The 25,670-nt window shown below is 38.1% G+C and overlaps 1 pseudogene; it reads left to right on the top strand.

Moving 5' to 3' along the window:
- Positions 1-11,884: 11,884 nt before the first annotated feature.
- LOC138991189 (cyclin-H-like) lies at positions 11,885-17,158 on the top strand (annotated as a pseudogene).
- Positions 17,159-25,670: the final 8,512 nt, after the last annotated feature.

The raw sequence follows: 25,670 nt of genomic DNA, 5'->3' as shown, positions 1-25,670 counted from the left end.
CACCCAAAATTTTTCCACACCACTTATGCCTGCAGTGAATGTGCATGTTTTCCTTTTACAAAATGAAATCTTATTGTATGTACTATTTTACAACCAGCAAAATGTTCAGTTTGCTAAATCCCACCAAATCAAACACTTTGTTGAAATTTTCATTGGAATAACATTAAATCTATAGGTTGCTTAGGGAAGAATTGGTATGTTTAACAGGTTATGGAAATAAGTCAGACAGAAGAAGACAAATATGGTATGATATCACTTCTATGTGGAATCTTAAAAAACCAAACTTGTGGAAACAGAGAGTAGAATGATGATTACCAGGGATTGGAGGAGTGGGGAAGATGTTGGTTCAAAAGTACAAACTTTCAGTTAGAAGATAAATAAGATCTGGCCATCTAATGTACAGCATTGCAATGACAGATAACAATGTTGACTATATACTTGAAATTTGCTAAGAGACTAGATCTTAAATGTGCTCACCACAAAAAAGAAAAAGCAATTATATGACATGATGGAGAAGTTAGCTAACACTGTGGTGGTAACCACCAAATTGCAATATATATGTGTATCAAATCAACACGTTATAGCTACTCAACATTATATGTCAATTATAAAGCTCAATAAAGCTGGGGGATAAAAAAAGGGAGGTTATGTCTTCAAAAGCATGCTATAATTCTCCATTTGTTTAAGTCTTTAATATCTGCTAGGCAAATTTTATAACATTCTCTACAAAAGTCTTGCTCATTTTTATTATGTCTATTCCCAAGTACTACTGCAAATGATATTGTTTTATTACCTGGTTTTCACTGTTGTTGGTGGTGTGGCACCATTGCAGGAATGATCTTTGGGTTTTGATTAAGTAGGCACATTTCTAAAATCCTTTAATAATGTATCTGTATATTCCTTAGGATTTTCTAAGAAGATAGTCAAATGCATCTACAATGATTTCTTTTTTCTTTTTAAAATCTTATTGAAGTCAGTTGATCTAAACTATTGTGTTTAATTTCTGCTATACAGCAAAGTGACCAAGTTGCACAAATATATATTATTTTTATACTCTTTTCCATTATGATTTGTACAGGATATTGAATATTGTTCCCTGTGCTATACAGGACTTTGTTGTTTATCCAGAATGGTTTCTGCTTTACTTCTGCCTTTTCAATTCTATAATGTTTCTTTCCTTTATTGTCTTATTGCACTGACTAGACTTGGTGTCTTTGAGTTGTTCCTAATTTTAAAAAGAATATTTTTAATGCTTCACCATTGTTTGAGTTTTGTTGTAGTTTTGCTTGTTTGTTTTAAATAAATTATCTTCATTCAATTAAGGATATTCTTTTCAGTTTAAGGGTTTTTTTAAAATTATAGATGAATATTAAATTTTATAACTTGCTTTTCTTCATTGATTTGGGGCAATCACATCATTTTTTCCCTTTAAGCAACTGATGGGAAAAATTATAATAGATTTTCCAGAATAAACTATCTTTCTCATATAATCCTTGAATCTATTTGCTAATACTTGCTTTTAACAGCTATATTCATGAGTGAAATTGGTTAGAAGTTCTTTCTTGTACCATTTTTTTTCTTTTCCCTCCTATTTTTTTAAACCATATTTAAATTTGTTTACATGATTATTTTGGTAGTGTATTCTTAGATTGTAACTAACTTTTTTATTAATCAAATTTTTTATTGAAGAATAATTGCTTTACAGAACTTTGTTGTTTGCTGTCAAACCTCAACATGAATCAGCCATAGGTACACATATATCCCCTCCCTTTTAAACCTCCCTCCCATATGCCACCCCATCCCGCCCCTCTAGGTTGATACAGAGCTCCTGTTTGAGTTTCCTGAGCCAAACAGCAAATTCCCATTGGCTATCTATTTTACATATGGTAATGTAAGTTTCCATGTTACTCTTTCCATATATCTCACCCTTTCCTCACCTCTCCCCGTGTCCGTAAGTCTATTCTCTATGTCTCTTTCTCCATTTCTCCCCTGTAAATAAATTCTTCAGTACCATTTTTCTAGATTCCATATATATATGCATTAGAATACAATATTTATCTTTCTCTTTCTGACTCACTTCACTCTGTGTAATAGGTTCTGGGTTTATCCACCTCATCAGAACCAGCTCAAATGCATTTCTTTTTATGGCTGAGTAATATTCCATTGTGTATATGTACAACTTCTCTATCCATTCACCTGTTGATGGATATCTATGTTGACTCCATGTTCCAGCCATTATAAACAGTGCTGCAATGAACAATGGGATACATGTGTATTTTCCAATTTTAGTTTCCTCAGGGTATATGCCCAGGAGTGGGATTGCTGGGTCATATGGTGGTTTTATTCCTAGTTTTTTAAGGAATCTCCATACCGTCTTCCATAGTGGCTGTATCAATTATATTCCCACCAACAGTGCAAGAGTGTTCCCTTTTCTCCACACCCTCTCCAGCATTTATCGTCTGTAGACTTTTTGATGATGGACTTCCCTGGTGGCTTAGACAGTAAAGCATCTGTCTACGATGTGGGAGACCCAGGTTCGATCCCTGGGTTGGGAAGATCCTTTGGAGAAGGAAATGGCAATCCACTCCAGTACTATTGCCTGGAAAATCCCATGGACAGAGGAGCCTGGTAGGCTTCAGTCCATGGGGTCACAAAGAGTCAGACATGACTGAGCAACTTCACGTACGTATTCTGACTGGTGTGAGGTGATATCTCATTGTAGTTTTGATCTGCATTTCTCTAGTAATGAGTGATGTTGAGCATCTTTTCATGTGTTTGTTAGCTATCTGTATGCTTTCTTTGGAGAAATGTCTATTTAGGTCTTTTTCTCACTTTTTGATTGGGTTGTTTTTCTGGCATTAAGTTGTATGAGCTATTTGTATATTTTGGAAATTAATCCTTTGTCAGTTATTTCATTTGCTGCTATTTTGTCCCATTCTGAGGATTGTCTTTTCACCTTGCTTATAGTTTCCTTTGCTGTGCAAAAGCTTTTAAGTTTAATCAGGTCCCACTTGTTTACTTTTGTTTTTATTTCCATTACTCTAGGAAGTGGGTCATAGAGGATCTTGCTTTAATTTATGTCATCCAGTGTTCTACCTATGTTTTCCTCTAAGAGTTTTATAGTTTCTGGTCTTACATTTAGGTCTTTAATCCATTTTGAGTTTATCTTTGTGTATGGTGTTGGGAAGTGTTCTAATTTCACTCTTTTACATGTAGCTGTCCAGTTTTCCCAGCACTATTTATTGAAGAGGCTGTCTTTGCCCCATTGTATATTCTTGCCTCCTTTGTCAAAAATAAGGTACCCATAGGTACATGGGTTTATTTCTGGGTTTTCTATCTTGTTCCATTGGTCTATATTTCTGTTTTTGTGCCAATACCATACTGTCTTGATGACTGTAGCTTTGTAGTATAATCTGAAGTCAGGAAGGTTGATTCCTCCAGCTCCATTCTTCTTTCTCAAGACTAGTTATTTGGGGTCTTTTGTGTTTCCATATGAATTGTGAAATTTTTTTGTTCTAGTTCTGTGAAAAACGCCACTGGAAATTTGATGGGGATCACATTGAATCTGTAGATTGGTAGTATAGTCATTTTCACAATATTGATTCTTCCTACCCAGGAACATGAAATATCTTTTCATGTTTATGTCTCTCTATTTATGTCATATTTGATTTCTTTCATCAGTGTCATAATTTTCTGTGTACAGTTCTTTTGTCTCCTCAGGTAAGTTTACTCCTAGATATTTAATTCTTTTTGTTGCAATGGTGAATGGGATTGATTCCTTAATTTCTCTTTCTGATTTTTCATTGTTAGTATATAGAAATGAAAGTGATTTCTGTGTATTGATTTTGTATCCTGCAATTTTGCTAAATTCACTGAGTACCTCTAGTAATTTTCAGATACTATCTTTAGGGCTTTCCATGTACAGTATCATATCATCTGCAAACAGTGAGAGCTTTACTTCTTCTTTTCTCATCTGGATTCCTTTTATTTCTTTTTCTTCTCTGATTGCTGTAGCTAGGACTTCCAGAACTATGTTGAATAATAATGGTGAAAATGGACACTCTTGTCTTATTCCTGATCTTAGGGGGAAAGCTTTCAGTTTCTCACCATTGAGAATAATGTTTGCTGCAGGCTTATCATATATGACTTCTACTGTGTTGAGGTAGGCTCCTTATATGCCCATTTTTTGAAGAGTTTTAATCATAAATGGGTACTGAATTTTGTCAAAAGTTTTTTTCTGCATCTATTGAGATTAGCATATAGTTTTTATCTTTCAATTTGTTACTATGGTGTATCATGTTGATTGATTTGTGTATATTGATGAATTCTTGCATTGTTGGAATAAACCCAACTTGATCATGGTGTATGAGCTTTTTGATGTGTTGCTGAATTCTGTTTGCTAGACTTTTGTTGAGGATTTTTGCATCTATGTTCATCAGTGACAATGGCCTGTAGTTTTCTTTTTTTGTGTTGTCTTTGTTTCTGGTTTTGGTATCAGGGTGATGGTGGCCTTGTAGAATGAGTTTAGAAGTACTCCTTCCTCTGAAATTTTTTTGAAAGAGTTTTAGAAGAATAGGCATCAGCGCTTCTCTAAATGTTTGATAGAATTCTCCTGTGAAGCCATCTGATCCTGGGCTTTTGTTTTTTGGGAGATTTTTGATCACAGCTTCAATTTCAGTGCTTGTAATTTGGTTGTTCATAATTTCTGTTTCTTCCTGGTTCAGTCTTGGAAGGTTGAACTTTTCTAAGAACCTGTCCATTTCTTCCAGGTTGTCCATTTTTTGCCATACAGTTGTTCATAATGGTTTCTTATAATCCTTTGTATTTCTGCATTGTCTGTTGTAACCTCTTCTTTTTCATTTCTAATTTTGTTGACTCGATTCTTCTCTCTTTTTTCCTTGATGAGTCTGGCTAAAGGTTTCTTAATTTTGTTTATCTTCTCGAAGAACCAGTTGTTGTTTTATTAATCTTTACTATTGTTTCTTTCATTTCTTTTTCATTATTTCTGCTTGAGTTTTTATGATTTCTTTCCTTCTACTAATTTTGGGCTTTTTTTTGTTCTTCTGTTTCCAGTTGTTTTAGGTGTAAAGTTATGTTGTCTATTTAATGTTTTTCTTGTTTCTTGAGGTAGGATTGTATTGCTTCCCTCTTAGAACTGCTTTTGCTGCATCCCATAGGTTTTGAGTTGTCATGTTTTCAACTGTCATTTGTTTCAAGAAATTTTTTGATTTCCCTTTTGATTTCTCCAGTAACCTGCTGGTTATTTAGAAATGTGTTGTTTAATCTCCATGTGTTGTGTTTCTTACAGTTTTTTTCTTGTAATTGATATCTAGTCTCATAGTGTTGTGGTTGGAGAAGATGCTTGATATGATTTAAATTTTCTTAAATTTACTGAGGTTTGATTTGTGACCCAAGATGTGGTCTATCCTGGAGAATGTTCCATGTGCACTTGAGAAGAAGGTGTATTCTTCTGCATTTGGATGCAATGTCCTGAAGATATCAATGAGATTCATCTCATCTAATGTATCATTTAAGACTTGTGTTTCCTTATTAATTTTCTGTTTTAATGATCTGTCCATGGTGTGAGTAGGGTGTTAAAGTCTCCTACTATTATTGTGTTACTGTCAATTTCTCCTTTTATGTCTGTTAGTGTTTGTCATATGTATTGAGGTGCTCCTATGTTGGGTGCATAGATATTTACAATTGTTATGTCTTCCTCTTGGATTGATCCCTTGATCATTATGTAGTGTCCTTCCTTATCTCTTGTAATCTTCTTTATTTTAAGGTCTATTTGGTCTGATATGAGGATTACTACTCGAGGTTTCTTTTGCTTCCCATTTGCATGGAATATATTTTTCCATCCTCTCACTTTCAGTCTGTATGTGTCTTTAGGTCTGATGTGGGTTTCTTATAGACAGCATATATATGGGTCTTGTTTTTTTATCCATTCAGCCAGTCTGTGTCTTTTGGTTGGAGCATTTAATCCATTTACATTAAAGTAATTATTGATATATATGTTCCTATTGCCATTGTCTTAATTGTTTGGGGTTGATTTTGTAGATCTTTTTTCTTCTCTTATATTTCTTGACTATATAAGTCCCTTTAACATTTGTTGTAAAGCTGGTTTGGTGGTACTGAATTCTTTTAACTTTCACTTGTCTGAAAGCTTTTTATTTCTCCATCAATTTTGAATGAGATCCTTGCCAGGTACAGTAATCTTGGTTGTAGATTTTTCCCTTTCAGTACTTTAAATATATCCCACCATTCCCTTCTGGCCTGCAGAGTTTCTGCTGAAAGATCAGCTGTTAAGCATATGGGGTTTCCCTTGTATGTTACTTGTTGCTTCTCCCTTGCTGCTTTTAATATTCTTTCTTTGTGTTTAGTCTTTGTTAGTTTAATTAGTATGTGTCTTGGCATGTTTCTCCTTGGGTTTATCCTGTATGGGACTCTTTGAGCCTCTTGGACTTGACAGACTATTTCCTTTTTCATGCTGGGGAAATTTTCAACTGTAATTTCTTCAAAAATTTTCTCATACCCTTTCTTTTTCTCTTCTTCTTCTGGGACCCCTTTAATTCGAATGTTGGTGCATTTGATATTGTTCCAGAGGTCTCTGAGATTATCCTCAGTTCTTTTCCTTCTTTTTACTTTATTTTGCTCTTCAGAAGTTATTTCCATCATTTTATCTTCCAGCTAACTGATTTGCTCTTCTCTTTCAGATATTCTGCTATTGATTCCTTCTAGAGTATTTTTAATTTCAGCAACTGTGTTGTTTGTGTTTATTCTTTAATTCTTCTAGGTCTTTGTTAACAGATTCTTGCATTTTCTCCATTTTGTTTTCAAGGTTTTTGATCATCTTTACTATCATTATTCTGAATTCTTTTTCAGGTAGTTTGCCTATTTTCTCTTCATGTATTTGGACTTCTGTGTTTCTAGTTTGTTCCTTAATTTGTGTAGTATTTCTCTTCCTTTTCATTATTTTTTTTAACTTATTGTGTTTGAGGTCTCCTTTTCTCAGGCTTCAAGGTTGAATTCTTTCTTCCTTTTGGTTTCTGCCCACCTAAGGTTAGTCAATGGACATGAGTCTGGGTGAACTCTGGGAGCTGGTGATGGACAGGGAGGCCTGGCATGCTGCAATTCATGGGGTTGCAAAGAGTCAGACACAACTGAGTGACTGAACTGAACTGAAGGTTGGTCCAGTGGTTTGTGTAAGCTTTGTATCAGGTGGGATTTGTGCTGGGTTTTTGTTTGTTTGCTTGCTTTTCCTCTGATGGGCAAGGCTGAGTGAGGTGGTGATCCTGTCTGCTGATGACGGGTTTGTATTTTTGTTTTGTTTGCTGTTTAGGTGAGGTGTCCTGCACAGGGTGCTACTGGTGGTTGGGTGATGGTGGGTCTTGTATTCAAGTGGTTTCCTTTGTGTGAGTTCTCACTATTTGATACTCCCTAGGGTTAGTTCTCTGGTAGTCTAGGGTCTTGGAGTCAGTGCTCCCACTCCAAAGGCTCAGGGCTTGATCTATTCTCCATTGCCTTTCACAGACCTTTGTCAGGGACTCATGGTCTCTCCACAAGGATTTGGCTAGCCTTTGGTGATTTGGTAGGCCACACACTATTCTAATCCAGGGGCTGTCAAATTTCCTTTTTCTCCTTCATGTTTAGTCTAGTTTGACTTGCTCACAGAGTGCCCCACATAGAGAACTTTAATCTGGCACTTCAAACCCAAGTTCTTTGAGAGAAATGACTGTGGTAACTACACCTCAGTTCTTCCAGCTGTATGAATACCAAGGATACTCCTCTTGTACATTTTTGTCTGGTTTTGCTATCATGACTATACAAATCGATTCCAGTTTCAATAAATTAGTTAAGGCATGTTCACTTCATCTCTCTCAGTTAGAAGAGTTTGTGCAAAGTTGGAATTATTTCTTCTGTGAATGTCTGGTAAAAGTTATCAGCAGAATCACCTGGACTTGACATTCTCTCAAAGGAAAATTTTGTTTTGTGTTTCAATTTCCTTAAAGAGTTTAGAACCAGTCAGGTTTACTTTTTCTTCCTGAGCCACTGTTGTTAAGTTACATTTTTCTAGGAATTTATCAATTTGTGATCCTAAAGATGTTTTTAATGTTTTCTGACCATTTTAAGCTCTGCGTATCTGTATTTATCTGCTCTATCTGTATTTATGTGCCCCAGTTCAGTCTTAGTACTGTTGATTTGCACCTTCTGTCTTCCCATCTTGATCAGTTTTATGGGGTGTGTGTTTGGTGCATGGCATACACAGTACTTAGAAAGAATAATAAGTGATTCTCCTATAGCAGCACATCTGTAATTTTCATGTGCATATTATAGTTATATACATACGGTTATGCTCCAATATGCTACTGGAGTTCAGTGGAGAAATAACTCCAGAAAGAATGAAGGGATGGAGCCAAAGCAAAAACAATACCCAGCTGTGGATGTGACTGTTGATAGAAGCAAGGTCCGATGCCGTAAAGAGCAATATTGCATAGGAACATGGAATGTCAGGTCCATGAATCAAGGCAAATTGGAAGTGGTCAAACAGGAGATGGCAAGAGTGAATGTCGACATTCTAGGAATCAGTGAACTAAAATGAACTGGAATGGGTGAATTTAACTCAGATGACCATTATATCTACTACTGCAGGCAGGAATCCCTTAGAAGAAATGGAGTAGCCATCATGGTCAACAAAAGAGTCCGAAATGCAGTACTTGGATGCAATCTCAAAAACGACAGAATGATCTCTGTTCGTTTCCAAGGCAAACCATTCAATATCACAGTAATCCAAGTCTATGCCCCAACCAGTAAAGCTGAAGAAGCTGAAGTTGAATGGTTCTATGAAGACCTACAAGACCTTTTAGAACTAACACCCAAGAAAGATGTCCTTTTCATTATAGGGGACTGGAATGCAAAAGTAGGAAGTCAAGAAACACCTGGCGTAACAGGCAAATTTGGCCTTGAAATATAGAATGAAGCAGGGCAAAGGCCAATAGAGTTTGGCCAAGAGAACGCACTGGTCATAGCAAATACCCTCTTCCAACAACACAAGAGAAGACTCTACACATGGACATCATCAGATGGTTAACACCGAAATCAGATTGATTATATTCTTTGCAGCCAAAGATGGAGAAGCTCTATACAGTCAGCAAAAACAAGAACAGGGGCTGATTGTGGCTCAGATCATGAACTCCTTATTGCCAAATTCAGACTTAAATTGAAGAAAGTAGGGAAAACCACTAGACCATTCGGGTATGACCTAAATCAAATCCCTTATGATGATACAGTGGAAGTGAGAAATAGATTTAAGGGCCTAGATCTGATACATAGAGTGCCTGATGAACTACGGATGGAGGTTCGTGACATTGTACAGGAGACAGGGATCAAGACCATCCCCGTGGAAAAGAAATGCAAAAAAGCAAAATGGCTATCTGGGGAGGCCTTACAAATAGCTGTGAAAAGAAGAGAAGCAAAAAGCAAAGGAGAAAAGGAAAGATATAAACATCTGAATGCAGAGTTCCAAAGAATAGCAAGAAGAGATAAGAAAGCCTTCCTCAGCTATCACTGCAAAGAAATAGAGGAAAACAACAGAATGGGAAAGACTAGGGATCTCTTCAAGAAAATTAGAAATACCAAGGGAACATTTCATGCAAAGATGGGCTCGATAAAGGACAGAAATGGTATGGACCTAACAGAAGCAGAAGATATTAAGAAGAGATGGCAAGAATACACAGAAGAACTGTACAAAAAAGAGCTTCATGACCCAGATAATCACGATGGTGTGATCACTGACCTAGAGCCAGACATCCTAGAATGTGAAGTCAAGTGGGCCTTAGAAAGCATCACTACAAACAAAGCTAGTGGAGGTGATGGAATTCCAGTTGAGCTATTTCAAATCCTGAAAGATGATGCTGTGAAAGTGCTACACTCAATATGCCAGCAAATTTGGAAAACTCAGCAGTGGCCACAAGACTGGAAAAAGTTAGTTTTCATTCCAATCCCAAAGAAAGGCAATGCCAAAGGATGCTCAAACTACCGCACAGTTGACTCATCTCACATGCTAGTAAAGTAATGCTCAAAATTATCCAAGCCAGGCTTCAAAAATACATGAACCGTGAACTTCCAGATGTTCAAGCTGGTTTTAGAAGAGGCAGAGGAACCAGAGATGAAATTGCCAACATCCACTGGATCATGGAAAAAGCAAGAGAGTTCCAGAAAAACATCTATTTCTGCTTTCTTGACTATGCCAAAGCCTTTGACTGTGTGGATCACAATAAACTGGAAAATTCTGAAAGAGATGGGAATACCAGACCACCTGACCTGCCTCTTGAGAAACCTGTATCCACGTCAGGAAGCAACAGTTAGAACTGGACGTGGAACAACAGACTGGTTCCAAATAGGAAAAGGAGTACACGTCAAGGCTGTATATTGTCACCCTGCTTATTTAACTTATATGCAGAGTACGTCATGAGAAACGCTGGGCTGGAGGAAGCACAAGCTGGAATCAAGATTGCCGGGAGGAATATCAATAACCTCAGATATGCAGATGACACCACCCTTATGGCAGAAAGTGAAGAGGAACTCAAAAGCCTCTTGATGAAAGTGAAAGAGGAGAGTGAAAAAGTTGGCTTAAAGCTCATTCAGAAAACCAAGATCATGGCATCTGGTCCCATCACTTCATGGGAAATAGATGGGGAAACAGTGGAAACAGTGTCAGACTTTATTTTTGGGGGCTCCAAAATCACTGCAGATGGTGATTGCAGCCATGAAATTAAAAGATGCTTACTCCTTGGAAGGAAAGTTATAACCAACCTGGATAGCATATTCAAAAGCAGAGACATTACTTTGCCAACAAAGGTTCGTCTAATCAAGGCTATGGTTTTTCCAGTGGTCATGTATGGATGTGAGAGTTGGACTGTGAAGAAAGCTGAGCACGGAAGAATTGATGCTTTTGAACTGTGGTGTTGGAGAAGACTCTTGAGAGTCCCTTGAACTGCAAGGAGATCCAACCAGTCCATTCTGATGGAGATCAGTCCTGGGTGTTCTTTGGAAAGACTGATGCTAAAGCTGAAACTCCAGTACTTTGGCCACCTCATGCGAAGAGTTGACTCATTGGAAAAGACTCTGATGCTGGGAGGGATTGGGGGCAGGAGGAGAAGGGGACGACAGAGGATGAGATGGCTGGATGGCATCACTGACTCGATGGACGTGAGTTTGAGTGAACTCTGGGAGTTGGTGATGGACAGGGAGGCCTCGTGTGCTGCAATTCATGGGGTCGCAAAGAGTCTGACACGACTGAGCAACTGAACTGAACTGAACTGAACTGAATACAATATGGCTAAAGTATTATTGTATTTTGTACCAGTCATTAAATGTCTTATTTTAAGCTACACTGCTGTTGAGTGGAAGATGTAAGGTAGATACTATCTGTTTCTCACTGGTTACAGTTAGAGGTCGATACCCTAACCTCCAAGGGTCCATATCAATGATGTTGAGCTTACAGACCAATTCTTGCCATTACACAGGACAAGATCTAATTTTTGGATAAAAGATTAGAAGAAAAATTTTAATTTTATTGCATAGCAACTTTTTTTTTTTAACTCTTTTTTTTTTTAAATTTTTGCCCAGATCTCTACAACACAGTTCCATTTTCACAAGCACACCTGATGACTGAATCAAGAAGATAATTTAGGCTTCCCAGTGGCTCGGTGGTAAAGAATCTGCCTGCCAATGCAGCAGAAGTGAGTTCGATCCCTGGTCTGGGAAGATCCCACATGCCACGAGGCAACTGGGCCGTGTGCCACAGCTATTGAGCCTGTGCTCTAGAGCCTGGGGGGCAACTACTGAGCTCACATCCCACAGCTACTGAAGCCCACACAGCTTCTAGAGCCTGGGCTCCAGAACAACAGCAGCCTCTGCAATGAGAAACCTGCTTGTCACAATTAGAGAAAAGTTCATGCAGCAACACAGACCCAGCAGAGCCCCAAAATTAATTAATTGAAATTTTAAAAAAGAAGATAATCTTAATTTTGAAAGTCTACATATATTCCATGAGGCTGAAAGTCTTGTCATATTTAAACGGGGGGAAAAAATCCCCCCACCTCCAAATTTTCATTTTTCCTGACTTGACCTCATGCAAAAAATGTTATCACCACTGGACTAGATAATTCATTTATTAATCTATCATGTCCTAGAAATGAAATTAAGAAGATGGACACCTGGTCTGAGGGTCTTGGTTCAGGGAAAAGGAAAAGATATCCATTTTAAATAGAGGAGGGGCGGTTTCCGTGAGATCCGGGAGGTGGCTTAGGTACTTTACGTCAGGTTTTGTACAGTTCTCGGTCTTCTCTCCACAGACTCCCTAGGCCTCGCCTCTGATTTCCCTATGTACCACAACAGTAGCCAGAAGAGGCACTGGACTTTCGCCAGGGAGGAGCAGCTGGCGCGGTTACCGCCGATCCAACCGTAAATTCAAATGCAAAGCAGTGGCGGAACCGGAAGGTGAGGGCTCGGGCTACCGCCCTTAGGCCTTGGGCTCTGAAAACTCTTGCCTGTCCCTCCCTCCCCCAGGACTTACCCCACACCTCCCTCCCGCCTCTTAGGCGCAGAGTGCGTTTATCCATCTAATCAACAGCGAGCACCTTGCCAGGTACAGTAGGTAAGGAGATGGACAACACCTCCATCCCCTCAGTCGAGCGGCGGACTGTATAGTCAGTAACAAGGCAAAGAAGACCCTTGTAGGATGCTAATGTACCAGGGGTAGGTTTCTCTTAGTGGCTGGTGTGGAGAAGATGGGGAAAGGACTTTCCCGGCGGACAGAGCCACAGGTGCAAAGGAGGAGTTCAGAAATCGCAGAGCTGGTCTCCAGAATGCTCTTGATCGTGTGTGGCGGAAGCAGAGTGTTTGAAAGGCTGGAGAACACAGGCAGGGAACTTGTAAGCGGAAGTTCTTCCAAATGACCCAGTCTTTCTTGAACCTCATGAAGAAATAACGCTCTGCAAATATTATGAGAAAAGATTATTGGAATTCTGTTCGGTGTTTAAGCCAGCAATATCAAGATCTGTTGTGGTGCTAAGTCATGTGCAACTCTTGTGACTGCGTGGACTGTAGCCCGCCAGGTTCCTCTGTCCATGGGATTTTCCAGGGTACAGCTTGTATGTATTTCAAGAGCTTTTATCTTAATAACTCAGTAATGAAATATCACCCCTGGATAATAATGCTCACTTGTGAATTTTTGGCTTGCAAAGTAGATGAATTCAATGTATCTAGACCACAGTTTTGCTGGAAATCTGTGGGAGAGCCCTCTTGTACAAGAGAAAGCCCTCGAACAGATTCTGGAATATGAACTGCTTATACAGCAACTTAATTTCCACCTTATTGTCCACAGTCCTTGAGGGCTATTATAGACCCATTGATTTAAAGACTCGCTATCCCCTGTTGGAGAATCCAGAGATTTTGAGGAAAACAGCTGATGACTTTCTTAATAGAGTTGCATTGACGGATGCTCACCTTTTATACACACCTTCCCAGATTGCTCTAACTGCCATTTTATCTAGTGCATCCAGAGCAGGAATTACTATGGAAAGTTATTTATCAGAAAGTCTGATGCTCAAGGAGAACAGAACTTCCTTGTCACAATTACTAGATATAATGAAAAGCATGAGGAACTTGGTAAAAAAATACGAACCACCCAAACCTGAAGAAGTTGCTTTCTGAAACAGAAGCTGGAGAGGTGTCACTCTGCTGAACTTGCACTTAATGTAGTTACGAAGAAGAGAAAAGGTTATGAAGATGATGATTATGTTTCAAAGAAATCCAAACATGAGGAGGAAGAATGGACTGAGGATGACCTGGTAGATTCTCTCTAGCCATTTGAAATTGATTTGTCAATGCTAACTAATCATCAGACGGATGAAGCATGTCTGGCATTTAACTGTATTTGTGAAAGCATCAAAATATATTAAACTTTTCTATTCATCTTATTTAAAAATTTTTCCTTTCAGGGTAGCTTTATGTGAAATAAAACATCTTCAAAGGAGCCAGAGTAACACCAGGTTTGGGTAACCTTACCCCATCATGATTGATATCAAACTAAAGCTATAATTTGCCAAAATAAATAAATAAATAGAAAGGGCATTTTTCTCTGTCTTACATGAGAGCCAGGAAGACAAGTAATTAGCGAAATATGTTTATTCACTCACTCACCATGCATTCATGTAATATAAAAAATGACAATAATGTGTCTGTCTCTAGTATCCCTCCAGAAGACCCAAAGCATTCTTTTGACTTGGTAACTATGATTTATAGATCTTGTCTCTCAAATATAATCAACATCTTAACTGCTTCTTCTTCCTAAAAATAGTTTGGATTATATTTCTTTAAATATATGTACCACACACTTAAGATCCTCCCTGCTGGTTCAGTGGTGAAGAATCCACCTGCAGTGCAAGAGATCGGAGTTTGATCTCTGGGTCAGGAAGTTCCCCTGGAGAAGGAAGTGGTTACACACTGCAGTATTCGTGCCTGGGAAATCACTTGGACAGGGAAGCCTGGCAGGCTACAGTCCTTTGGGTCGCAAAGAGTTGAGCATGACTGAAACGACTAACACTTTCACACTTTCACCCTATACTTATCCACAGGGTACTCACCTACTAATTGTCCAGTCACTCAGACTGCCCTTGCAACTGGTCCCTTTCACCTTGAAACTTCAAAGTATCAAGGCCACATTGCTTCCCTGTGCTGCTCCTGTATTTGGTAATCATAACAAATGCTTAGCACATTAGGGTCCTAGATAAACATTGACATAATCACAGATTCTATCCTTGATAACCACCAGCTTCAAAAATCAGTTGCCTTTGTACCTCAAAATAGGCAATGCAAACCATAATTACTTGCTGCTATGACATCTACCTAGGGCTTCCCTGGTGGCTCAGTGGTAAAGAATCTCTTGCCAAGCAGGAAACTTGGGTTTGAATACTGGTCTGGAATAATCCTCTGGAAAAGGAAGTGGCAACCCACTACAATATTCTTGACTGGAGAATTCCATGGACAGAGGAGCCTGGTGGGCTACAGTCTGTGGGGTCACAAAGAGCTGGACCCCACTTAGAGACTGAACAACAGCAACAGGGATAATATCTATCTGCAGCACATGCGTCTTAGCTGCACATCAAGCTGTGAATTCAGGCCAGTCAAGGTGTGTTGGGAAAGGCAGATCAACTGTACACAGGAAGCTGGGGGGTCACTGTGTCCTTGAGGGCTTCAGGCAATGTCCTAGGCTCACTCCTACTGACTTTCTCCTCCCTTAGTGAAAGGACTTCCACCCCCTCCCTTTCGTTTACTAGGAATTATCTTTACCTAATATGTTCTTACTTCTCAGTCTGTGGGTTTCATTATTTTGCAGCCAGTTTCAAACTCTGGGGGGTGGGGGTGGGAAGGAAACATCCCCACTGCAAGATAGCCATGGTAGAACAAGGGGGTGAGGGTGGTACCAAGAAATGACAGGCGTGCCAGCTAGGACCACAAGGAGTACGGTCAGCGCAGTACATCTGTCTGCACTGAGTACCGTCGGCAGGACATCTGCAGACACAGATCCATGTGGCAAAGAGGAGGTTCCGTGAGCTTTTAGGAAGTCATTATGATGGCCCCTCAAAATTATGTTTGAATGGATGACACTTGAGGACATTGAGCTAAGGGAGATAAACCAGCTACAAAAAGACAAATACTGTACGATTCCACTTCTAGGAGGTACTTGCTGCTGCTGCTGCTAAGTCGCTTCAGTCGTGTCCGACTCTGTGCGACCCCATAGACGGCAGCCCACCAGGCTCCACCGTCCCTGGGATTCTCCAGGCAAGAACACTGGAGTGGGTTGCCATTTCCTTCTCCAATGCGTGAAAGTGAAAAGTGAAAGCAAAGTCGCTCAGTCGTGTCAGACTCTTTGTGACCCTGTGGATCACAGCCTACCAGGGTCCTCTGTCCGTGGGATTCTCCAGGCAAGAGTACTGAAGTGGGTTGCCATTGGTACTTAGAGTGGTCCAATTCATAGAGACAGAAAGTAGAATGGTGGTTGCCAGGAGTGGGGGAGGGGAAATAAGCTGTTTAAGGGCATATAGTTTCAGTTTTGCAAGATGAATAGAGTCCCCAAGATGTAAATGCAACTTTACTGAGGTAACTGCTGTCGCTGTTCAGTAACTAAGTTGTGTCCGACTCACTGTGACCCCATGGAGTACAGCATGCCAGGCTTCCCTGTTCTTCACTATCTCCCAGAGTTTGCTCAGATTCCTGTCCATTGAGTCAGCGATGCTATCTAACCATCTCATGCTCTGCCAGCCCCTTCTTCTTGTGCCTTCAATCTTTCCTAGCATCAGGGTCTTTTCCAGTGAGTCAGCTTTTGGCATCAGGTGGCCAGAGTTCTGGAGCTTCAGCTTCAACGTCAGTCCTTGAGCTTCACATCAGAATTGTGGTGCTAGAGAAGACTCTTGGCAGTCCCTTGGACTGCAAGGAGATCAAACCAGTCAAAATATCAACTATGAATATTATTGAGATAGAATATATACAAAATAAAATAGATATACTTTAAGTATACTATTTGATGACTTTTGACAAATATATATTAATAATATATCCATGTAACTACAATCACAATGAAGATATAAAACTGTATCGGGGATTTCACTTGTGGTGCAGTGGTTAAGACTTCACCTTCTAATGCAGGGGATACAGATTTGATACTTGACCAGGGAACTAAGATCTCACTTGCCTCTCTGCCGAAAAACCAAAGCATAAAACAGAAGCAATATTGTAACAAATCCAATAAAGACTTTAAAAAATGGTCCATATCAAAAAACAAGTCATAAAAAAAAATATATAGAACATTTATAACACTCCAAACTTCTCTTGTGTTCTTTCCCAGTAAATCTGGAGCAAACACACTTGACCCAAGGCAACCAGAGATCTGCTTTCTAGGCTCAAGTTGTCCTTCCTAAAGTGTCACATGAATAGAATGATACAGTAGATACTCTTTTGCACCTGGCTTCCTTCACCTAGCACATTTTTTTAGAAAGTCATTTATGTGAATCATTAATTTGTTTCTTTGTATTGAGTAATAATGTTTGCATGGATATATCACAATTTATGTATCCACTCACCTGTGGATGGACAGTCTGGTTATTTCTAGTTCTTTGGCAATTATTATTAATAAAGATGCTATAAACATTTGTGTGCAAGTCTTTCTATAGACTTACGTTTCATTTATCTTGGATGAGTAACTAGGAGTGGAATTGAATCATACACATAAATTTATGAGAAACTGACAAACTGCTTTCCAAAGTGATTGGACAAGCAATATGTGACAGCTCCAATTTTTCCATTCTCTCATCAATGCTGGTATTATCATGCTCTCAAATTTTAGCCATTCCAATGAATGTGTGTGGTTTTTCTTTTTGTGTTTCCCTGATCTCCAGTGATGTTGAGCATTTCACCTGCGTTTTGCATTGTAAATACCGTCTCCAAGTCTGTGACTCACTTTTTAACTTTCTTAACAGTATTGTGGCAAGAGAAAAAGCTTTAACTTTGATGGAGTTCATTTTTAAAATTTATTTTCTTTAAATATTTTAATTGAAAGATAATTGCCTTACAGAATTTTGTGGTTTTCTGCCATAAATCAACAAGAAACAGCCATAGGTACACCCATGTCCCCTTCCTCCCATCTCCCTCCCTGCCCCCCACCCTTCAGTCTGTTGCAGAGCCCCTGTTTGAGTTCCCTGAGTCATATAGCAAATTCCCATTGGCTATCTATTTTACATATGGTATTGTACATTTCTGTGTTACTCTCTCCATACATCTCCCTTTCTCCCTCCTCTCTCCTCTCTCCTCCTGTGTCCATAGGTCTGTTCTCTATGTCTGTTTCAATGGAGTTCATTTTCAAATTAGTTTTTATGGTTCGTGTTTTTGTGTCTTAGTTAAGGAATTTTTGCCTATCCCAAGAGTTCAAAGATTTTTCTCTATGTATTCATCTACAAGTTTTGCACTAAGAGACATGATCCATTTCACTCATATCCCTTAACTTTGTGTAGAACATAAGGTAAACATCAAGGCTCCTATTTTCCATGTTGATATCTGTTTTTTCCTGCACAATTTGTTGAAAAGACTCTCTTTTCTCCCAAATGAGTTATCCTGCCCACTTTGTCAAAAGTCAATTGACTAAATATATGTGGGTTTATTTTTAATACTCTATACTATTCCATTGACCTATGTGTCTGTCTTTATACCAGTACCACACTGTCTGATTATTGTAGCTGAATATTTTATCCTCAAATCAAATAATGTGAGTCTTCCAACTTTGCCCCTTACTTTCAAAATCTTTTTGGCTTTTCTAGATTCTTTCCATTTCCAAATAAATTTTAGAATCAGCTTGCCAATTTCTACAAAATGTCCGCTGGAATTTTAGCTAGGATTGCAATGAATCTATAAATCAATTTGGAGACAATCGACATCTTTTCTTAAAATTGAGTCTTCCCATCCATGCACATGGTCTACCTATTTATTTATATCTTTTAGAATTTCTCATAACAATATTTTGGAATTTTCAGTGTGCTGATCTCATATATATTTTGTTAAGATTACCCCTGGGTGCTTCATGATTTTACTAGCTATTATAAATAGCTTCTAAATAGCTATTGTAAACAGTAACATTTGAATTTTCAATGGTATATTGTTAATATATAGAAATCCAGTTGATTTTTGTAAATACCTTGGCCTTGAATCCTGTAACCTTCGTATCATGCTCAGTCAGTTAGTCATATCCGACTCTTTGCAACCCCATGGACGGTAGCCTGCCAGACTTCTCCATCCATGGGATTTTCCAGGCAAGAATACTGGAGTGGGTAGCTGTTTCCTACTTCAGGGAATCTTCTGACCCATGAATCAAACCCAAGTCTCTTGCACTGGTAAGTGGATTCTTTACCACTGCACCACCTAGGAAGCTCTCCTAATACCTTACTAACTTCACATCTAATAACATTTGGTAGATTTCTTGGGATTTCCTACATAAAAAATTTTATTATCCATGAATAAAACTAATTTTACATCTTTCTAAAATGTATACTTTTAAGTTCCTTTTCTTGCTTTATTGCACAGATCAGGATCTCTAGTAGAGTACTGAATAGGAAAGACTGGAGTGGGCAGCCCTGTCTTTTTCCCAATCTCTGGGAAAAGCATTCTGTGTTTCATCATGAAGGATATAGTTAGCACTAGGTTTTTTTGTAGATATCCTTTATTAAATTGATGAAATTCCTTTCTATTCCCCATTTTCCATCAGTTATGAATAGGTACTAAATTTTGTCCAAAGATTTCTTGGCAGTGTATGACATTCATTTGGGGAATGCATCCGTGGAGACACCATGTAGAAAAGAGTTATCGTGGCAGTCCTGAGACTGCTGTACTTGGAAAGGTCTGTTTGCAAGATTGCCCTTTGGCTGTCAGCTGGGACATAAGTTTTGGGAGGTTTCCCACCATTCTCAGAACTGATGAGTGGTTCACTGTGCCTAAACTGTTTTTATAAGCAATGTGGTTTATGTTGAACACCTCCTTTTGTTCTAGAAGTCTGGAATTTTGGTATGTGCCAAGCAGAATGCCTATGTGACTAGCTCCCAAGAAAAACCCTGAGCAAAGTCTCTCTTGAGCTTCTCTAGTAAAGAGTATTTTATTGTGTGTTGTGACAACACACTGCTTTAGGAATTAAGCACATGAGTATGACTATATGCTGAACCCTGAGTTCTAAAGAATTACTGAACCTGAAGGTAGTTTGGGGACCACCAACAGAGCATAGATTTGTCCTTTATTCTGTGAGTCATATTTGTTGATTTTGAAAAATTAAACCAACCTTGAATTTCTGGAATTTTGATAAATATCTTCCTTATGTATTATCCTCTCTGCCTCTCTCTTCCTCTCAAGATATATTTATATATATTGAAAGGGAGATTGTTAATGTATTATTAATGGGGAATATTGGCCTATGGTTTTATTTGATAATAATAATTTTGTCTGGTTTAAGTATCAGTGTAATCCTAGCCTCATAAAATGAGTTGGAAATGCTACCTCTTCTGTTTTCTAAAAATTTGTGTAGGATAGGAATTATTTCTTTCTTAAATATTTGTTAGAATTTTCCAATGAAGTCATTTGGGAAGAGCGTCTTTTTTGTCAGGGTTTTTAAATCACAAATTTAATTTCTTTAATAGATGCAAGATTTTTCTATTCTTGAATCAGTTTTAATAACTTGTATCTTTCAAAGAATGTGTTTCATTTTAGTTTTCAAATGTATTGGCATTGAATTGTTCAAAATATTCCTTTATAGTCCTTTTATTATCTGTAGGATCCATGGTGATATCATTCCCCTCTTTTTTAATTTTTTTTTTAATTGGGATATAGTTGCTTTACAATGTTGTGCAACAAAGTGAATTAGCTATATGTATACATATATCCCCTCCTTCTTGGCCCTTCCTCCTGGTTTATCAATTTAATTAATCTTTTCAAAGAACCAGCTATTAGCCCATTGATTTTTCTCTATTGTTTTTACCATTTTCTGTTTCATTGAGCTTCCACTCTTCTCTTTACTTATGCTTATGTTTGGTTTAATTTGCTCTTTTTTCTAGTTTCTTAAGGTGGAAGCTTAGATATTTAATTTTAGACATTTTTTCTGATATATGTATTAAATGCTATAAGCATCTCTCTAAGCAGTGCTTCAGTTCCATGACACAAATTTTGATATATTGTGTTTTAATTTTATTTAGTTCACAATGTATTCTAATTCCTGCTATGATTTCTTCTGAAACTTATGGTTATTTAAAAATGTGTGTAATTAAGAAATACTAGACTGAGTAATATTCCATTGTATACATGTATCACAACTTCTTTATTCATTCATCTGTCAATAGACATCTAGGTTGCTTTCATATCCTAGCTATTGTAAAATAGGGCTGCAACAAACATTGGGGTACACGTGTCTCAATCATGTTCCTCTCAGGATATATGCCCAGGAGTGGAATTGTTGGGTCATGTGGTAGTTTTATTCTTAGTTTTTTAAGGATTCTCCATACTGTTCTCTACAATGCCTGTTATCAGTTTCAGCCATGAAAAAGAACATGAGTCAGTCCTAATGAGCTGGATGAACACAGAGCCTATTATACAGAGTGAAGTAAGTCAGAAAGAGAAAAACAAATAACATATATTAACACACACACACACACATATATATATAGAATCTAGAAAGATGGTTCTGATGAACCTATTTACAGGGCAGGAATAGAGATGCAGACATGAGAACAGACTTGTGGACACAGTAGGGGAAGAAGAGGATGGGATAAATTCAGAGAGTGTCATTGAAACATATGCATTACCACATGTGAAATAGATAGCCAGCAGGAATTTGCTGTGTGACACAGGGAGCTCAACCCAGTGCTCTGTGACAACCTAGAGTGGTTGAATAGGGTGGAGGTAGGAGGGAGGTTCAAGAGGGAGGGGACACGTGTATACTTATGGCTGATTCATGTTGATGTATGAGAGAAACCAATACAATATTGTAAAGCAATTATCCTCCAATTAAAAATAAACTAATTAAAAAAAGAAATACTAGAAATTTTATCTTCTTAATATTTAGAGATTCTTCGGAGATTTTTCTGTCTTGTGTTATTATTGTTTGATTACTTAATTTTAACTAAGTTCCAGAGGCAGGGAATTGGTAAAAGTTGGTACGATACCTTGGCTGTTAAACTATTTAATTTACTTAGCCAACAGATTTTTTTTCATGGCTGCTGCAAAGGTAAATTTCAGACACATATTCCAAATTAATGAAATTTTAGTATGAATGCTGACATTTAACATTATATGCTTTAAGTAAAACTATTAATGATTTTTAACAACCATTACATTTAAACACTCAGGTTCTTGTGCTTTTTAAAACTTTTGAATTTTAGCTATTTGGATCATTAAACTTAAAACAAATTAAAAAAATCCCTAAATAGGTGGAACACAGAGGTTTTTAGAGCAGCAAAACTACTCTATGTGCTTTGTTTGATACTTACCCTTATATACATTTATCCAATGTCAAGAGTGAACTCTAATGTAAACTATGGACTTTGGGTGACTATGATGGGTCAGTGCAGGTTCATTGATTGTAACAAAGGTACCACTCCAGTGGGGGATGCTGATGGTGGAAGAGGCTGTGCATGGTGGGGCGTGGGGGAAGAGGGGGCACATGACCTTTCTCTACTTTCTGTTCAGTTTTGCTGTGAACTTAAAACTGCAGTAACAAATCAAGTCTGTTTTTAAAAAGTAATAAGATTTGGTGACACTCCAAATGCTAGATTAATGTTCCATACTATTTTTGCATCTTTTTTCTGCTCCTAAATCATTTCAGTTTCTCTAATCCCATGTGGTTTCAAATGTGACTTTTAAAAAACTCCCCCTTAAACTTCAATAAGCTTTGCCGGGAGTGACAGTAAAATTACTTAGATTAAGCCCATAATATTTCAGAAATGAAGCATTTTGAGGGCTCAATCAAGTCCCCAGGATGTGAATCAGCTATTAAATTAACATCTTAAGGAAAAAGTTCCCCCTTCCCTCGTCACTCACTGCTTTCCCTACTCAGAGTATAAAATCAGCATTTCATGTGTTGTCCAGCTGTCTCTCCTAGGAGTTCACTGGAGCTTGGTAAATAATATCAGAACTGAGTCATTTATGGTTGAATGACACAGAATGAAGAATAAATGCCTTGCAACCAGTTCCTGTTGCCTAATATGGACTAAGAAATAGACACTTTAACTAAAGTGCCCCACCTGTGACCAAGTGAACCTTTCCCTACAAGGGTGTTGATCTGATTTCCTGATCAAAAAGGAATCCAAAAATACTTTAAATGATCTGTCTGGACCTGAAAGCAAGCCTATTTTCTTTGCTCAAGGGCCTTGTCAACATGAGTCTACTGGGTTTATTCCTTGACTAACTGAGGGTATTTTACCTTTTTTTTGAAGATTCTCAGTTAAAGGTGCTTTTTTATCCTAACAAAAAGTCATATGGCCCAGCGGTCCTACAGGTGACTAGAGTTTATTGCATGGGGAGCAGAAACAAGTTAACTGAAAACAGAGAACTCATATTTAGAACTTGGCAGGTGGGGGGGGGCGGGGGGCGGGGGGGTGGGGGTGGGTGGGAGTGGAGAATGGCAGTGGTATTTTAATAGGTTTTTTGTGTGTTTTTTTCCCCAAAACAACTATCCATTCTGCTGTGACTTAAAAACTCCCAAACAGCAATACTTCAGATAATTTACATCACTAGTCTCTAGGCCTCCTTACGCACTAACAAAGGAAATTTCTTGGAGAAGTAGGACAAATGAGGGTAGGATGACAGCTTTCAGATAACTGGACTAAACTTTAAAAAGCCATAAGGAAAGGCAGTCCTTTTCCTAGGAAATGAAAACAGATTAATAAACCAGATGACTCATAAACTGCTTTCAAATTGCAAAACTGATAATGAATCACTGAAGAAAAACTTTGTATCTCTGAAAATCTGAGTTCCCTTAAAAATGAACAAACGCAGCCTCTGCTGTTCATTAGCATATTCTCATTCACCGACCTGATATAACCTTTGGATGATCTTAAAATAGATCAGCTTCTGCAAAACAGTGCTTGGAAATACATGTTTGAAAACCTGATATGGGTTCTAGATTTCTTTTGAATGAATCATAAGAGTCTGGATGATAAAAAGAATTATGTTTAGAAAAATGTATTAAAACAGGCATTGGCTAAAAGAATATTGGAAATTTCTTCTAGCAGAAATCTGTGTGTTTCTGAATTTTTCTTCAGAAGGCAGTTCCCCTGAACTAAGACGCTAGTTGAAGAGCAACATGGTAAAGAGGAAGTGGCCTTGACCGTCACAGCTACCGATTAACAGGGGAAAGTGTTAAAAGTAGAGATGGACAAGGTGGTTCATTAGGTAAAAAGCCATTAAGAATAGATACATGTATATGTATAACTGAATCACTTTACTGTACACCTGAAACTAATACAACATTGTTAACCACCTATTCGTCAATGCAAACTAAAAAGTTCTTTAAAAAATTAGCCAAGACATCAGAATTTCTATCACACTGTTTAAGAATCTACACTATCACAGGATATCGAAGAATCTACACTATGCTCTTTCAGAACTGGAAACTAATGGATGACCTAAGAAGGCTCCCAAGACCTGGTGAATAATGTCCACACGGAGATGATTTTAATTATTAACTTCAGAGTAACCTTAGACTCTTGTCCAACTTCAGGACCAAATGAGGAAGGACAGTAGTAACAAAGATGGCATATTATTTAATTGCCAGAAAGGTTTGGAGACCTTGAAGGCAGATAAAAATAATATTGAGTGTTGGGAACTTTTTCATGTTTATGTAAGGACAGTTTTACTACCAGTAGTTAGGAAACTGAAATATAAATAAACAATAAAAATTTATCTAGACCATGTAAACATTATGGGTTTTACAATTTGACCTGAAAATCTCCTAAGATTTGCTTGCTGGATGTCCAAGAGATAACCTCTTTGGATTTTAAACCCCAAAAAGGGAAGGGTGGATAAGAAAGGATCCTGAAACCAAATGGTCCTCAACTCCAAAGTCTATATGCCAAGAGGATTTTAAATTCTCTTTACTTTAGGGTAGAGGTAAGGTAGATGTAAATATTTTTCTATCAACCTAAAGGTTAGTCTATTTTTTCTCATGGGACAACTGCAGAGCATTTACACCCTGAAGACCCGGGTTTCAGTCCCTATTCTGCCACTTACTAGTAAAAGGTTCAGGAAGTTATGCAACCTCTCTGAGCCTCAGTTTCCATCTCTATAATGGGGGCAATAGGAACTTCCTCGGCAGTCTAGTGATTAGGACTCCAAGCCTCCACTGCCAGGGACCCAGATTCAATTCCTGGTTGGGAAGATCCCTCAAGCTGAGCAGCCCAGCCAAAAAAGAAAAAAAAAAAAAAAATATGGAGGCGATTAAAACATCTTACATTTGTGAATAGTGTAAAATATGTGAAAATCCCATGTGGGCACACCATGAATGTTGAGTCGATGTGAATCTTAAAGCAAGCAGGAATCATTACTTTCCATCTATAATATTTCATGGTTAAAGTATTTTTAAAAAATCATGATTATTCAGAGAAAAAACTATACTTTCAAACTCATTACCAAAGATATTAGTTTCAAAGATTGTATCTGTAAGACAGCATTTATTGTTTAGTCACTAACTCTTGTCTGACTCTTTTGGGAGCCCATGGACTGTAGCCTGCCTGGCTCTTCTGTCCATGGGATTTCCCAGGCAAGAATATTGGAGTGGGTTGCCATATTCTTCTCCGCGAGATGTTCCTGACACAGCCATCAAACCCACTTCTCCTGTTTCTTGCATTGGCAGGTGGATTCTTTACCACTGAATTACCAGGGAAGCCCAAAGACAGCATTGTACAGCCATAAAAGATTCTAAATACTCATCTGCAAACCCTTGTAATTACCTTAGCAACTGTGATGGGTAAATAAATAGATTTTATTATATGGAGAGAGCAGAAACTGTGTCTCTGTGTTGACCACAGTCTTCTGACTGTAGTAAATACAAGTACACATGGAGACGAGTGTTTACAAGGAAC

This window comes from Bos mutus, chromosome 16 (assembly GCF_027580195.1).
Source record: "Bos mutus isolate GX-2022 chromosome 16, NWIPB_WYAK_1.1, whole genome shotgun sequence".
Lineage (NCBI taxonomy): Eukaryota > Metazoa > Chordata > Mammalia > Artiodactyla > Bovidae > Bos > Bos mutus.
This window is presented reverse-complemented; position numbering and strand designations above follow the sequence as displayed.